We start from the raw sequence: 14,395 nt of genomic DNA, 5'->3' as shown, positions 1-14,395 counted from the left end.
GGAGTGGTGAATGATACAGCCAGACAGGCTGGGCAGGGAGCATTTCTGGGGGCTCAGAGGTACAAATCCTATTTTTAAGGCAAACGTGGCTCCTAAAGCTTTCAGGATAAAGCTCCTTGAGAAGGATTCTAGAAATCTTTTTAGGAGTTCTATGTTTCTTGTGAGTTAGGAAAAGGTCAAACTCCTGCCCACAGCTCTAAACATTTTATTTCTAAAACAGGCCATATGAAAATTCCCCAGGTCAGACCCACCAGTTTTCAGCCTTTGAGCAGAACTTAAAGATCCGAGTTTGTATCTCTTTATATTTGATATCTCTCTGTGTATTTTGGAACATCCTTTGTGGGATACTACCAGTTCCTCTGGCCCCATACCTTCACATTCCCTGTCTCTGGGGCTTGTTTTCCTGCCAGTGCCAGACAAAGCAACCCGAGGGAGCAGGAGCGCTTGGTGGTGCTCAGATTGTCCCACCCTTGTGCTTCAGTTCCCATAGAATTAAAATATTTCCTTCCCCTGTGAAGTGCTGTGAGATCTATTGATCAGAGCCCCTGTGTGTAAGGCAGGTGTCCCTGTTTTCAATATTCAGTTGCTGCTCTCCTGTGTGGAGAAGAGCTGATGGTTTGTTATTAATAGAGCAGGAAGTGGGGATTAGGCTTTGCTCTCTAATTACAAACAAAAGCTACAAGAGCTCTGTAACTTCTCGTTAAACCTAAGAATGAGCAACTGTTCTGAGGAAAGTGAATCCCAGAAGCAGAAACCCAGATTGATGTGTCCCAGGGAGCTGAATGAACACAGGGCCAGGCTTGGCAGCCTGCCTCCTCCTCACCTTGGGAGTGCTCTCCAAGGGGCAGGGCTGGGACAGAGCTGCTTTCACACAGGCTTTCCTGTTGCAAATGTGCAGGCTGGGATTTTTTATTTTATATGTGCCTTAGCCACATTTTCAAGTGGTGTAAATTGCTGTAGCACCACGAGAGTCATGTGGATCAAAAGAAATCCAGCTGCTGGCTTCTATTAAGTGAGGATTTACCCAGCCTGGAGATCTCCCCCAGCAGAAGCCATTCCTGAGGCTGGGAAGGCAGTTTCACACAGGCAGAAGAGACAGGGCATCCATGTTCCCAAAGCCCAGATGCATCTGCAATGGCAGAGAGAGCCTTACAGAGGAAGCCTTGGAGTCTGCTGGCCATCTCCATGAAGTCACATGGAAAAAGTTTGGAGTTGTGTAAACAGAAGCTCTGCATGTTTGGTGCCCTCTGATTTGCTTTAAACTCCTCATGCATATTTTGCATTCACTTTCCAGGAATAGCCCAGTGAGATTCATCCTGGCAAAGGAATTCCTAGTGACCGGGATTGATGGCTTTAGGATATCAAGTACCCTGCTGTGCAGCACCAGATGGATAGGATGGATGTGAGAGTCCTGATCCAGCTGTGGGCCACTGGACTGTCATAAAACAACTGTGATTTTACAGCAACAACCCAATAGATTATTTGCAGGTGCAGCAGTACCTTTCTGTGGTACAGAAGGTGGTGAGCTACCCCCTGGCCATGCTGGTGCATCCATACAGACCTGGAGGCAGCATAGCTCCTTTAGCAGAGAGCTGCATTCCAGCTAATAATCCCTATTTCACTGCAAAAAGGAGCCCTGTGCTAACACAGCCCTGCTGCTTCCAGTCTTGGGGCTGGTTTGGTCATGGCATTCCCTGAGGACTCGCTGCCCCACGCTCTGTGGTGTGAGCTGGACACGGCCTTGGAGCTCCACAGCTGGGAACTCACTCTGGAAATGCTCACACACTCACCCACCCAGCACAGAGACAATGCAGTGGGATTGTTTTCTATGTGGTCATAATTAACAAAGCACAGCCCTCATAATCACACAGTACTGCTCGACATCAGTGGAAAAACACCCAGCAAAAGGAATTACCTCCCCACCGCTTTTGAATGGCACCGTAAAGTAAATAATCTCCCCTCAAGAATTCAAGGAGCAGAACAGAGCCTGAATTCATCAGCAGCCCGTCCCCTGCCATCAGAGCTGCAGCAGTGGTCAGTGGATGCTCTGGGGCAGGAGCAGCCTCACCAGTGCTGCTCACTTGCTGTGCTGGGAGCTGGAGATGTGGCACGAGCAGTGTCCTGGGAACAGCTCAGCTCTCCAGAGCAGCCCATTTGTCACAACACCAGTGGTGGCAGGAGCTGTGCCTGCCCACAAACCCAGGTCTAGCAAAGAGCTGTCACATCAAAACAAACAGGACTCCCTGTGCTGTCATTTAGCAGGGCATAAAAGCTACTAGGGAGTGACTGATGAAACCAGTCATGGAAAATTTAGGCCATACTATTTAAATGCAGGTTTATGGTTATGTTCCTTCTTTGGTGTGTTTCCCTCCCTTTGCTTTACTGTTGTTTCTGATGCTGATGGCAGCTACACAAATATCCAGATCTCTGAGTGCTCTTCTGACTATTCATGCCCAATTTACCTCTCAGTGTTGCAGCAAGTCCAGATGCCCCAATAAAGATATCATCTCTACCTGTAAAGAAAAGAGTAGGAAATAAAATGAACTCTAAGGAGCCACTTGGCTTAGTCCATTATGTGAGTTTTATGAGGTCCAAAAACTTTAAAGACATAAATTTAGTACCATCGTATTTCAAGCCATTATAGAGCAAAAACTAGAGAGCCTTGCCATTGTAAACCTGTTCTCCTATTAACAGTAGTTCTGTATGCATCAGATTTTTCATTTGATTTTAGTGGATCAGCTTGTTGAATAAATTTTTGCCTTGAAATTCTCGCCTCTTTGAAGGAAGATACTTTAATCTCAGTTCTAAGAAGGGAACAAAGGAACTTGAACACTGTCTAGAGCTACAGCTGTGGTTCCCAGATCACTGGGGGCTTACAAGGCCAGGAGAAAAGACCTGCAGTTGCCCTGCAGAACCACATTGTCCTTTCCAAAATTCCCACTAAATATGCTGGGCAGGTGCATGGCAGTCATGTGGTTATGGCTGACAGCTCTCTACGGCCCACAAACCTGGGCATTGGGAATCTGGTTAATATATTCTACAATAAATTATTATTCTCGGTTCTCCATTTGTGCCTCACTGCTTTAACATCCTCTCCACGCACTCCATGGAGGCAGTTCTGTGGCACTGAAAACTCAGGGCAGTGTTGTGCCATTTGTGAGTGGCAGCAAGGCTGTGGGAGGGGTGTTCTTTATTCCAGCCTTCAGGGCCAACATATTCCACTCCTGAGGTCCCAAACCATGTGCTTTAGCTACCCCTACTCAGGCATCCCAATAAGCACCTGGGGATTTAAGGAGAGGATTCAGTTCACCAGATGTCCATGGACATGTCATTGCTCAGGGCTAGTGGACAGCAGGGTAGGATTTGGCAGAATATCAGCTGGGGCAGCAGTAGTTAAACCATGGAAGACAAGGCTTGGTATAAGAATTTTGCTGTAGATAGAACACTCTTTAAAAAAATAAATGGTAGCATAAAGGACCAAGCAGGATTGGGCTGGAATGGGCCAATTAATTGCATTTCTGAAGAATCAGACCTGCAACCAACCTTGTAAAATATTTCTGGGAATGACCCTGGCACCAACTGTCAGAACACGGAGTCAAAGTTGCTGATGCTGTGGAGCTGGGAGGTACTATTAACATCCAGGAGGATCAGAGTGGCCTCAGGAAGAATGGCATTGCTGTGGGGAATTGGACCATGGGAATAGGATGCAGGAACAAGAGCCTTGGGACTGAGAACAAGGATTTCTTCTCTAATCAGTCAGAAGCAGCACAGGAAGAGAAAGGCCAGGATGTGTTCCAGAAGCAGTGTGGATCTCAGTGAGCTGCAGCTGTGGAGCAGGGAATGTGACCTGAGGATGTGTTGGGCAAAGGAATTCCAGCAAAGGCACTTCCAGGCTGCCTGAGCCCTTCTCTGAGCCCTCCCACAGCCCCAGCCACCCACAGAGGTGAGAGTCACTGAGGGCAGGAAACCTGTCCCACCAGAGGAGGCTGGAGCTGGGACTGTGTGTTTGTACCTCTGACCACCAAAGCTCCATACAAGTGTGGGCTGCACATGGAAATGTGAGCTTGAGGGGTGGATGTTTGGGTAGGGTTACACACACGGTCCCCGTGCCCCCTCCATGCTCTTGTTCTGCCCCACGAGCTGCTTGTTTGTCTCTGTGCTGCTGACACAAACATCCTGCACTCTCCTGGGAATGGAGGCAGAGAACTGAACCACCCAAAGAACAACGTGGCAACAATAAAAAGGTCATTTTTCTAGTTCAAATCTCTAGACAGTCAAATACCTCTGGACATCTTTGAAATCTGAGATTTGCTCAGTGGACTTGGGAATGTTGGCAAAATGGCATTTCCATTGTAGAGCCAGGCCTTCTAAAGGTGCCTTCTTTGGGCTTGTGGAAAGTGTGCCCAGAAGAAACACAGCTGCTTCCTACACACCCATTGCAGTGCTGAAGAGAATGTGTGAGCCAAGGAAAAACACTGAGCAGGAGTTACTGAAGAAAGGGCCCTGAACTCCCAGGAGTGTGGGAATGAGGAGCTGGTCTCTCTACACAGGAGCAGGTGGAGTTCCAAGAAGCCTGGCCATGGCTGTGACCATGTCACAAGTGCTGGGCCCAGTGTCCACAAACCTGCAATGACACCTACTGGTAACCAAAGATGTTCCTGCTTACAAACTGTGAGCCTGCTTGCTTCCAGACTCTAGAGATTTATTGTGTATCCCAGCTCTCCATCAGCAAGGCTCCCCACAGTGGTTTTGTACATCCTGGTGGAGGAAGAGGAGCTCTGTTTAGCCACATTTTTAAACCGCTCATTTATCATTTTTCTCTCCTGATCTGAGCTGAACCATCCGTGTAGGAGCCTGTCAGTGTGTGCCTGGTGTGTGTGGGCACTGGGAGCTCACACTGCCCTTGATCAGGTCAGGGAGATGTGCATGGATGGACCTTCCATGGACCACTCCTGTATTTCCACGCTAATGGTTCTGTTATCCCAGAATCCCAGAATATGCTGGGTTGGAAGGGACCCTCAAGGACCATCGAGTCCAACCCTCAGCTCTGCACAGGCCCATCCCAAAGAGTCCCACCCTGTGCCCCAGAGGATCATCCAAACCCTCCTGGAGCTCTGGCAGCCTTGGGGCTGTGCCCACTGCCCTGGGGAGCCTGGGCAGTGCCCAACCAGCCTCTGGGGGAAGAACCTTTGCCTGAGATCCAACCTGAGCCTGCCCTGACACAGCTCCAGCCATTCCCTGGCTGCTGTCCCTGGTCCCCCCAGAGCAGAGCTCAGTCCCTGCCCCTCCTCTGCCCCTGCCCAGGCATTGGAACTGCAGTGAGGTCTCCCCTCAGTCTCCTCTGCTCCAACTGAACAGGACAGGACTTACCCTCCATCTGCAGCCCTTGGCACACCTCATGACCTGCTCTCTGAAGGCCTTGGAGGTGACCCTCTGTATCTGCAGTTGTCTGTGATCACCCAAGATCACCCCTGAGCTGGGGAAATGAAGCTCCAGCATTCCCACAGAGCAGTGCTAATGCAGACAGCAAGGGACGCCAGCCATGTTCAAGAGAAGTCTTGGCTTAGAACCCGGCACTGGCAAGTTTCAGAGCCAGGGAGAACACATTTCCCTCAAAAAACCTCTTGTTTCCTCACTTTAAAATGAAGACTTTGACCAAATCTCTGAAGGACTGATGGTACACTGAGCACTTCATGGAGCAGAGATGTGACCAGGCTGTGAAAAGCCTCAATCCTCAGCTTGGAGTTACCACTGGGCCTTTTTCCTTTTGAAGATACAACAGGGAAAGGAAGGGAGGAGTGGGGAGGGAGAAACTTGATCTCTTTGGAAGGCTGGCTGGGTTTTAACATGTACCCTGTCAGCCTGCTGGAGCACTGCCAGGATGGTTAATGCTTGGACAGGGTGCCATAAATTACAGGGAAAATACAGCAAAGCAATTAGGCTCAGGAATCCCACTGGGGGTTTTCTTACTGAATTCCTTGGATTTGTCCCGAATTTTTAGTTGTTTTCTCTGCCTTTTCCTGGGTGACACTACAGCCATGCATAAGTCATGAAAGTTCCCTGAGTTATGTCTAAGGCTGTACCATTGGTTGAAATTATTCATCTGCATTAAAGACAACCCACAGGGAGGATGTTCTGTACTTGTTAACAGGTAAAGAGTTGGATTATCTGCTGGCACTCCGGAGGGCTGCACAGCCCAAATTAGTGTCAGGAGCTCTGTCTGCAGAGCACACAGAAATCTGGCTGAAGGCTAGTTTTCCAGCTTCTCTCTACAACTAGGAGAAATGAGCACTTGAAGGGCACACTTTGTCTTATCTTGGACATCTGGATATATCTCTGCCAGGGTGAGATGAATTGTGCCTCAGAGGAGAGCCTATTTTTCCCTAATATGGAGACACCATATATATTAACCTTATACAATAGATAGAAAAATCTTGTCTAAAAGATCCTATAAGGAGAGTCTGGACAAATCTCTGATGTGGCAAATGCCTGACAAATATCTTGTGTGGACAGATGAACTCTCCCTTCATGTTACTAGGGGTTTTCTTGCATCAGCCTGAACTTCTACTGTGAAGGCATAATGAGAGGCCTTGTTAGTTCCTTTGATGAAGAGATTACACATTTTTAATTAAATTTTCATCTGAAATAGGTTTGATATGATCAGATTAGCCCACATATTTTAAGGCTTACATTTATCTCTTTGATTAACACAAGCGGGACAAATAACACCCCTAACAGTGGATGGTCTAAGGCTGGGCACCAAAAGCCCCCAGGGGCTCTTTCAGTGGCACAAAACCCCTCAGCCAAGGCTGCACCAATGAGTTGCCACAGCAGCAGTGCCAAGGGTACAACTGCATCATATTTCTGGGTTTTTTTTCTATCAAATCACCCCATATTTCAGAGTCTCTTGGTTTGAGACACCAGGGGCAAAGTCAGCTGAGGGTGTAACTTCCTCGAACCGCTCCCAAAGTTTTCCCTTGCTCTCAGCCCAGTGCTTCTGGGAGCTGTGTAACTGCAGTCCCCGAGGGGCAATTCCTGCCACCACAGAGGACCACCCCAAAATGCACAGGAGCAACAGGCACCTGAATCAGGGCATAAGTAGCACTTTGCTCATCCCAAACTCTGTGTGGTAAAATACCATGTAAAACACACTAGGTTTTTATGTGCCTCCAGGAATTCACTCAGCTTCCAAATGGACTGTGCGGGCTGTGACAGACAGAGCTAATACACTACTTACTGAATCTGGCAAATTTTGAGATTGCCCTTTAATTAGAGCTAAATACAGTCTGTTCTTGAATTCCTTTATTTATTCTACTCAGTGTCCCCACTGATAGAACCAAGTGAAAACTCTGCCTGCAAATATGGTTTTCCTCCTGCATTTGGAGCCCATGACATTCCACAACACTTGGAGACCAAAGTCCGAGACTTTAGAGAACCAAGTCTTTGGCAGGAGTCACTTCTTGTGAACAGATTTTTGGCTCAGGATGACAAGTCTTTAGTGACAGTTCCTTATCACTAAATCCCACAGGCTATTATGGAATGAAAAGGAGTCATGAGGCTAAGCCAATGTCCTTTGGATCACTGCAAATCCGGGAAGCTGATCCAACTTGAGAGTCTGTCGTAAGAAAAGATGGATTACCTTTTTCCCCGAGTCACATTCTCTTTAACAGTTGTCCAGCCAGAGGTTTCTCTTTGGATCAGTTCCTGAAGCACCCAAGTAGAGAGGATGCCCAGTTCCCATCCCTGTGCATATCTGGGATAACCAGGAGATGGGAATCCCGGGACTTTACACGTGGTACAAGCATTGTCACACACACAGAGGCTGCAGGGAAAATTAGTGTCTCTGACTGAACAATTCCCTGGAATGTGACTGACACCTCCAAAGGAACTCTGTGGAAAGCCTGATTAGAGGGAACAGAGCAACCTGAGGCACACCAGGATAAACAAGGAAAGGCTGGGAACTGATTCAGGAGAATCCAGGACTTCCCGTAGTGCAGCACATGCCTCCAACCCTTTCCAGCTGTTTTTTCCCCCAAGCCCCAAACCCGAGCATTATCCTTGTGCTGTGCTGGAGACACAGGAGTGGTGTCCCTGGATGCTGCCATATCCAAGGATACACAGTTTCTGGACTTCCTCAGGGTGCAAGACTTGACACAGAAAAAAATAAATGCAAAAGTCCCTTTTCCTCCACCTTTGGAATTATTTCTACCTCTAGAAGGAAAGGTGAGATATATGGAATTCCACCAATAGAGCACTGTGGCACTTTACAGCCTTTTAGAGATGTGAGTAGCTACAGAAAATTTTGTAAAACAGAACCAAAGCTGCTGGGTGACAGCATGCAATTAATCTGTTTTCATTTGGTACTTACAGGTTTTATTAATGTAACAGCAGAAAAATCAGGGGATCAGAGCCCAACCAAACACTTCACACCAAGAAGATTCAGGATTTTTTCTCCAAAATCTTGTTATTTTCCAACATTCAATAGAAACCGAATGTCTCCATCAGGCTTAGCCCATGAGCCACCGACAAAACCCCAAGCATTCCCAAATATAAACTGGCCCAATCCTTTTTTTTTCTGTCAGCAAATAAAACACCATCAGCTTGTTTACACAGAAGAGTAACCAGCTTTGCAATTAGGGAAGGCAAAAATTCAGCCCTGATTTGCATTATTTGCCATGCAAAGGGAGCATTTAGGAGGCAGCAGAAAGGTAGGAGTGGGCAGCTCTCTCCCAGGAACAACCCCCAGGTTAAATTGCATTGTTTGGTGATCTCTGGAGGGGAACCACAATAAAAGAGCAGGGCAGTGTGAAGGGCCAACCATCCCCATCTGACTCGGGGAAGCTATTAGCATAAATTAGGAACTGTTAGTCACTGCCAGATGTGGGTGCAGAACACTGGGATAATCAACATCACTTCCAGTGAGGGCTTTTCTAAATCCTAAACTATTCCAAACTCCTTCCCCAACATGGAGCTGCATGTCATTGGCCCTGGTGCCACCCCTGGGCAAGGCACAGGGACTTATTGTCTTTGTAAACTGGTACCTGCTGAAGGATCCTGTCCCAGAACACCTGGAGCACAGTGGAGGTGTTCCTGTCACAGGGAGTGGTGGTTGGAATTCCAGAAAGCCCCTATAAATGTAGGGGGAAGCCATGTGACACCAAGAGAGCTGGGTGCTGCAGCAGAGGTGCCTCAGCCAGCTTGGGCAGTGGCAGCTCAGGGGCAGGGACTCTGCTTTGGGACCTTTCCAAATGTGAGGTTTAAACTGGGGTGGGGTCTAAGCACAGCTTTACACTTGGCTCAAATGGGGGGTTGGACGGGTTTCAGTTCTTTGCAGCCACCTGGTCACAAAGCCTGGGTTCTGTGGGGGTTTGTTCTGTGGATTTACACCTGGAATCAGGACCAATTTAAGACCTGACACCCAGCAAGGCTTTGGGCATCAGCACATCAAGGACAAATTGCTATAGTTTGGAGAGATGCTTGTTCACCCAATTTTAAAAACATCCCACATGAAGTAAATCAACACGATGTAAAGAACATTTTGGTTTCCAAAGATGAGATCACAGACCTTAACTCTTCTGTCTGTTATTCTCAGTGAGTAGGCAGAATTCTTGCGGTTGTGCTTTTCAACAACCTTCATATATTTAGTCAGAAATCTCTGGTTTTGGAATCTTTCTGTGTTGTCATGGAAATTATCACCATGTCCCTAAGACCAGGATAACAATTTTAAAACAAATTACGGGAGATAGGGAAGGAGAATATTTTGGTATAAGACAATACTTACAAGGGAAAAAAAAATCACACAACATTTTGCCCCCTTAAAAGGCATCCAATCAAAGATTAGTCTCTAATCTCTGCCCATTCTTTATAACTAATCAAGTACAAAATCTCACAATGTGGGGGAGATGTTTTTTTGCAGGATTCAATATACTCTGTATCATCTGGCCAAGACTGGCCAGAACATCTCTGGCTGCTTCCAACGTCTCTTCCTAAACATCACACAGCAAAGTATAAGAATAAACCATACCAGGACATAACCACCTCGTTCACATTGCTGACCATTTTAATGTTTGAATCTCGTCTGTTAGAGACACTCTGTGCAATCACCAGGTGTCCAGACCTTTGTGAGGTTGTTCCTACATGAAAATCATCCCAGTGGTACCAACAGAGATTTTTAACAACCCAGGAAACCCTTACTAGGCAAGGAAAGGGATGTGGAAATGATTTTAGCAGAGGACAAAAGACGGTTTCCCCCTGTTGCTGTACCCTGAACTTTTCAGGGGTCTCCAGGATGTCTGGCAATCAAAGAAGATCTTGTAGGAGCCAAAAGGCTGCTCACAGTAAGAGTAAAGCCCAGGTACTAAACAATCCATCTCTTTCTAAAACTTCAACCCTGTTGCCTCTCATAGTTACCTGGACTCACTCACTACAACACTAAAAAAGTGCAAAATTCCTGCTGCTTTCCATTCAGGGCACAACTAATTGACCTACAAACCAAAATAGTTGTTAAGGAGCTGCCTAGAAAATAAAAATATCTAAAATTATTCACAGAAACAGAATTGATACTTTTTGCATTTTTATAGCAAAAAACAAAAGGTGAAAATGAAACTTAAAAACTTTGTTTTGTTTTTTTTTTTTCCCCTCTCAAGAGACATTGTTGATTGTTTTGATTTTCAGACTCTTTGTGTCAGACACAGGGAAAGAGGCTCCCAGGGAAGTCCCCATCTCTGGAGGGATTTAAAAGACATGTAGATGTGGCACCTGGGGACACGGGTTAGTGGTGGCCTTGGCAGTGCTGGACTCAATGATTTAGAGGGTCTTTTCCAACCTAAATTATTCTGTGATTCTATGTCTGAGCTGCTTTTATTCTAGTTCTTGGAAAACCTATAAAAAGACTCAAACCTATTAAAAGAATCGGATCCTGGATTTAAAAAAGCTCTTAGTAATGAATTGCAATTTTTTCAATTGTTGTTTTTCTAATATTGATATTCAAAACTGTCACTTCCTTTAAGAATTTGGAGTTTCAAAATTTTATTTTCCTCGCTGCTTTCTAATTAGCAAAAGCACTTCTTTCACTTATAAAAGACTTTTTATAATCTTATAAAAGGTTTGGCAAAGTGAGACTCCTAAAATAAGCCACAAGAAATCCCAAGTGCTTTGAGTTTCTCCTTCCAACACGACTTATGTGCTTAAGTAGCAATTCCAGCTTCTGACCAGGAGAGAGCAGGAGCACACAGTGATTCGAGGATCTGGCCAAAAGCCACAGCGATCTCCTGGTTAGCGAGCTAAAGCTGAGAAAAGGAGTAGGATGCATTTTAAGACCATCACTTACTCGTGTGTGAGTATGAGAAAAGGGCTCCAAACCGTTCCAGCTGACATTAGAAAGGAAGCTCAGTGCTGAGGGACAAAACCTCCTCCTTAAAAACCAAACCAAGTCCCTTATTTTCTTCCTGTTGGACAGTAACTAATTTCAGTCCAATTATTTATTGCAAAAGAATAAAGAAACTTCCACGTCTGAAAACCTCCCAGCAAAGTGTTTCGACACAGGACACCCAGCCCTGGCTCTGGTGCCAGGGCTGCTCCGTTGGGATTGGGATGGCTTTGAAGGTTGGAATGGCTCCTTAAAGGCCTGCACAGAGGGACCAGGCAAAGACAAACAAGCCTCAAAGGCACAGCACACCCCTGGACCCGATAGCATCCTTTAGCCACTTCAAAAGGGCCAGGCCTGTTTGATATTCGCTTTTCCTCCTTGAATTTGGAAACATGTAAACAGGGAGAGCTGGGCCAGCAGCCCTGAGCCTCGAGCAGGATCGGCAGCGGGAAGTGGGAGGGTCCGTGGCACAGCTGGCCCGGCCTGGCTCTTGTCAGCCGGGAAGGGCTCTCTGGTGCTCCTGGAGATCAAACAGGAGATACAGCCCTGCTGAGAACACAGCACTCCATACACTGGGGCACCTCCCGGGCTGGCACACGGGCACTGGGTAGGATTTCATGCCAGACCTCCTTTGCTTGTTGTCAGGATTTTGTTGCAATTCTTGAGGGTTGTCCAGCTTCTCTGGATGACCTCACTCCTGGAATTTGCCGTGCACAGGCTTCGCAGTAAGGAGCTCACTTTAGACAGCCAAAGGAGAAAACCCAAACCCGGGAACCCTAAAGGGTGCAAATCCAGGAAGAAAGCAAAAACAACCCAGCGTTTATTATTTTGATGCTAGTGAGAATTTTATGAACCATCTCATAGCTGGAGGTGTGACTCATCATACTTAAAAGCTTGCGGATGTCAAACCTGTAATTATTTACTCCTGGAAAATCAAAGAGAAACACCAATTTTCATAAACCTCAAACTTCAGAACAGAAGCCAATCTCTGCTTGCACCGAGGGCCTCTTTTTGAAGTAAGTGATTTTAGAAAGGCTCTTTATGGAAATTCCTCAGAAACATCCTGTCCTGGTGTTTTCTGGAGAGGGCAAACAGTAACCGAGCCCTCGGTCACACAGGTCAGAGTTCCTGGAGCACTGAGCTGCTCTGACCAAAATATGTGCTCAGCACAACATGTGACTAATTCCTCACATGCTCACTGAACCACCCTTGTCCATCCTCAGGTGTCACCACTTGTGTTGCTACTCTGATGGAAAATAAGAGGAAGAAAAAAGCACTTTGTCTGAGCTTCTGTGAGTTGATGTTTCCCCCCAGAGCTCTTCACCAAGAGGAATTTCTCATCACCTCTCCACAGCTCTCACCGACACTCCCAGCCTGCCTTCAAAGTACCTTTTTACAGGTCCCACAGAACTTTTGCAACAGTTCTTACTCTGCCAAACAAATTCCTGTTGCCCTTCCACCCTTGCCAATCAGATCCCACCTTCTTCCTTCTCACTTAAAACTGGGGTCACTTTGCCCATTTCCTGATGCTGACATTGGTTGGGCTTGTGACCATCCCACCGATACCAAAAAGACTCCTGGGACAAAAAGCTACAGGAAAAGCATCTTTGGTTGGTGAAGTTTTCCCCTTCCCCCAGATTTTGAAATCGAGGTGGGATGAAGTTCCAGGCTCAGCTCTGAACACAGCACTTGTGCCCCCAGGGCTGTGCTGCAGAGCAGAGGGACAGGAGCAGGAGATCTAAAGGCTCCGATCCGTGTGCTCTGGGGCTCTCCCCTCTGCTCTGTCCGTGACAGGGACTCTCCCGGCTGACAGGCCGTGTCAGTCCGCAGCTCTGTGGAAAGCTCCGCTGGCAGCCCCCGGCAGTGAGCGCCTGGGCGGGATGGCCCGTGCACAGCCTTTGTTCGGCGCTTTGTCTGAGCGGCTTGGCAAGTCCCTTCCAGGGAGAGCTGAGCTTTCCTCCTCCTCTGCTCCTTCCTTCTCGCACTTTCATGTTTTGTACTTCAGAGCTGCCCTGCTTTGCCCGCCAGGGTCAGCACAAGGTCGTGACTTGTGACACGAGGTTAATGGAGTTGTTAAGTAACAACGTGAGTGTTTCCAATGGCATGAATATTCCACCCCACCCTCTCCCAGACACACACGCGCTGTCTCCCGGCTGCAGCCTCCGTGAATAACCTGGGAATGCAGGGCCGATCATGTGAGTCCCCTGGACGCTGTGCCAGCAGGTACACGGATTTCAATCACCACATCCCCAGCAAAATAAGCTATTTAAAGCTAATTTAATACAGAGCATCCAAAGATTGCCAGTCATCAAAAAAAGTTGGGCAAATATTGTGCCTGTCCTTTGACAGCTGAGAATGAATGATAAGTATTGGCTGTGCTGTTGACACTGCACTGTGGAACGGGAAAGTGCAGGTTGTCCCAAATCTCTAAATTTGCTGAACACCTGCACCATTCATTTACTTTAAGGGGGACTGCAGATCCTTAGGAAACAGCTTAGCTGACTCCGGTGAGACTTTTGGGGATGGAGATGTAACAATCGTGGAATTGTATTTCAAGATTGCAAATTTTTGCAGTCCAAGCACTTTGATGTGAGGGTTGTTTTGGGGAGGATGAGGAGGAAGACGGAAATGAAAGAAGGTTTTAGGGAGTGTCAAGCCAAGAAGCACCAATTTTTTTTCCTACCCTCTTCTGATGACCCCCTAACAAATGCGTTGTTGGAACAATACCTTGACGGATATTTCCCCTTTCTATTTGCTGTGCTTCGGATGTACGTTCTCCATGCAGTTTGCAATTATCCAGCATAAATGACAGAGGGATACTGGATATCAGCATCCTAACACGGTACAAGGCTCCTGTTGGAGTGTGACAGGGCCAGTAGCTATGGTTGGAGAGAAGTCCAATGTCTGCTTTGCTAATGCCACAGCTCTGTGTCTGAGTTCTGAGAGGGGTCTCGGCAGAGCTATTTACCCCCCTCCCTTAATCTGATGGGAACCTTTTGATCTCAGCCGGATCCGGCCACTCCGTTT

The 14,395-nt window shown here is 47.0% G+C and overlaps 1 long non-coding RNA gene across 2 annotated transcripts in view; it reads right to left on the bottom strand.

Moving 5' to 3' along the window:
- Nucleotides 1-14,395, bottom strand: part of LOC113978508 — a 35,858-nt gene that overhangs the window by 8,087 nt on the left and 13,376 nt on the right. Inside the window, exons 6-7 of one of the 2 annotated variants that reach the window (XR_003537601.1) lie at nucleotides 9,566-9,703; nucleotides 7,640-7,822 (exon numbers count right to left, since the gene is read on the bottom strand). This is a non-coding gene — a long non-coding RNA (uncharacterized LOC113978508). The remainder of the gene's footprint in view (nucleotides 1-7,639; nucleotides 7,823-9,565; nucleotides 9,704-14,395) is intronic. The other variant, XR_003537602.1, reaches the window with a different exon arrangement.

This window comes from Neopelma chrysocephalum, unplaced genomic scaffold (assembly GCF_003984885.1).
Source record: "Neopelma chrysocephalum unplaced genomic scaffold, ASM398488v2 Primary Assembly neopelma1_336b, whole genome shotgun sequence".
NCBI lineage: Eukaryota > Metazoa > Chordata > Aves > Passeriformes > Pipridae > Neopelma > Neopelma chrysocephalum.
The sequence above is the reverse complement of the archived record's forward strand: the minus strand, read 5'-3'. Positions and strand labels throughout refer to the sequence as shown.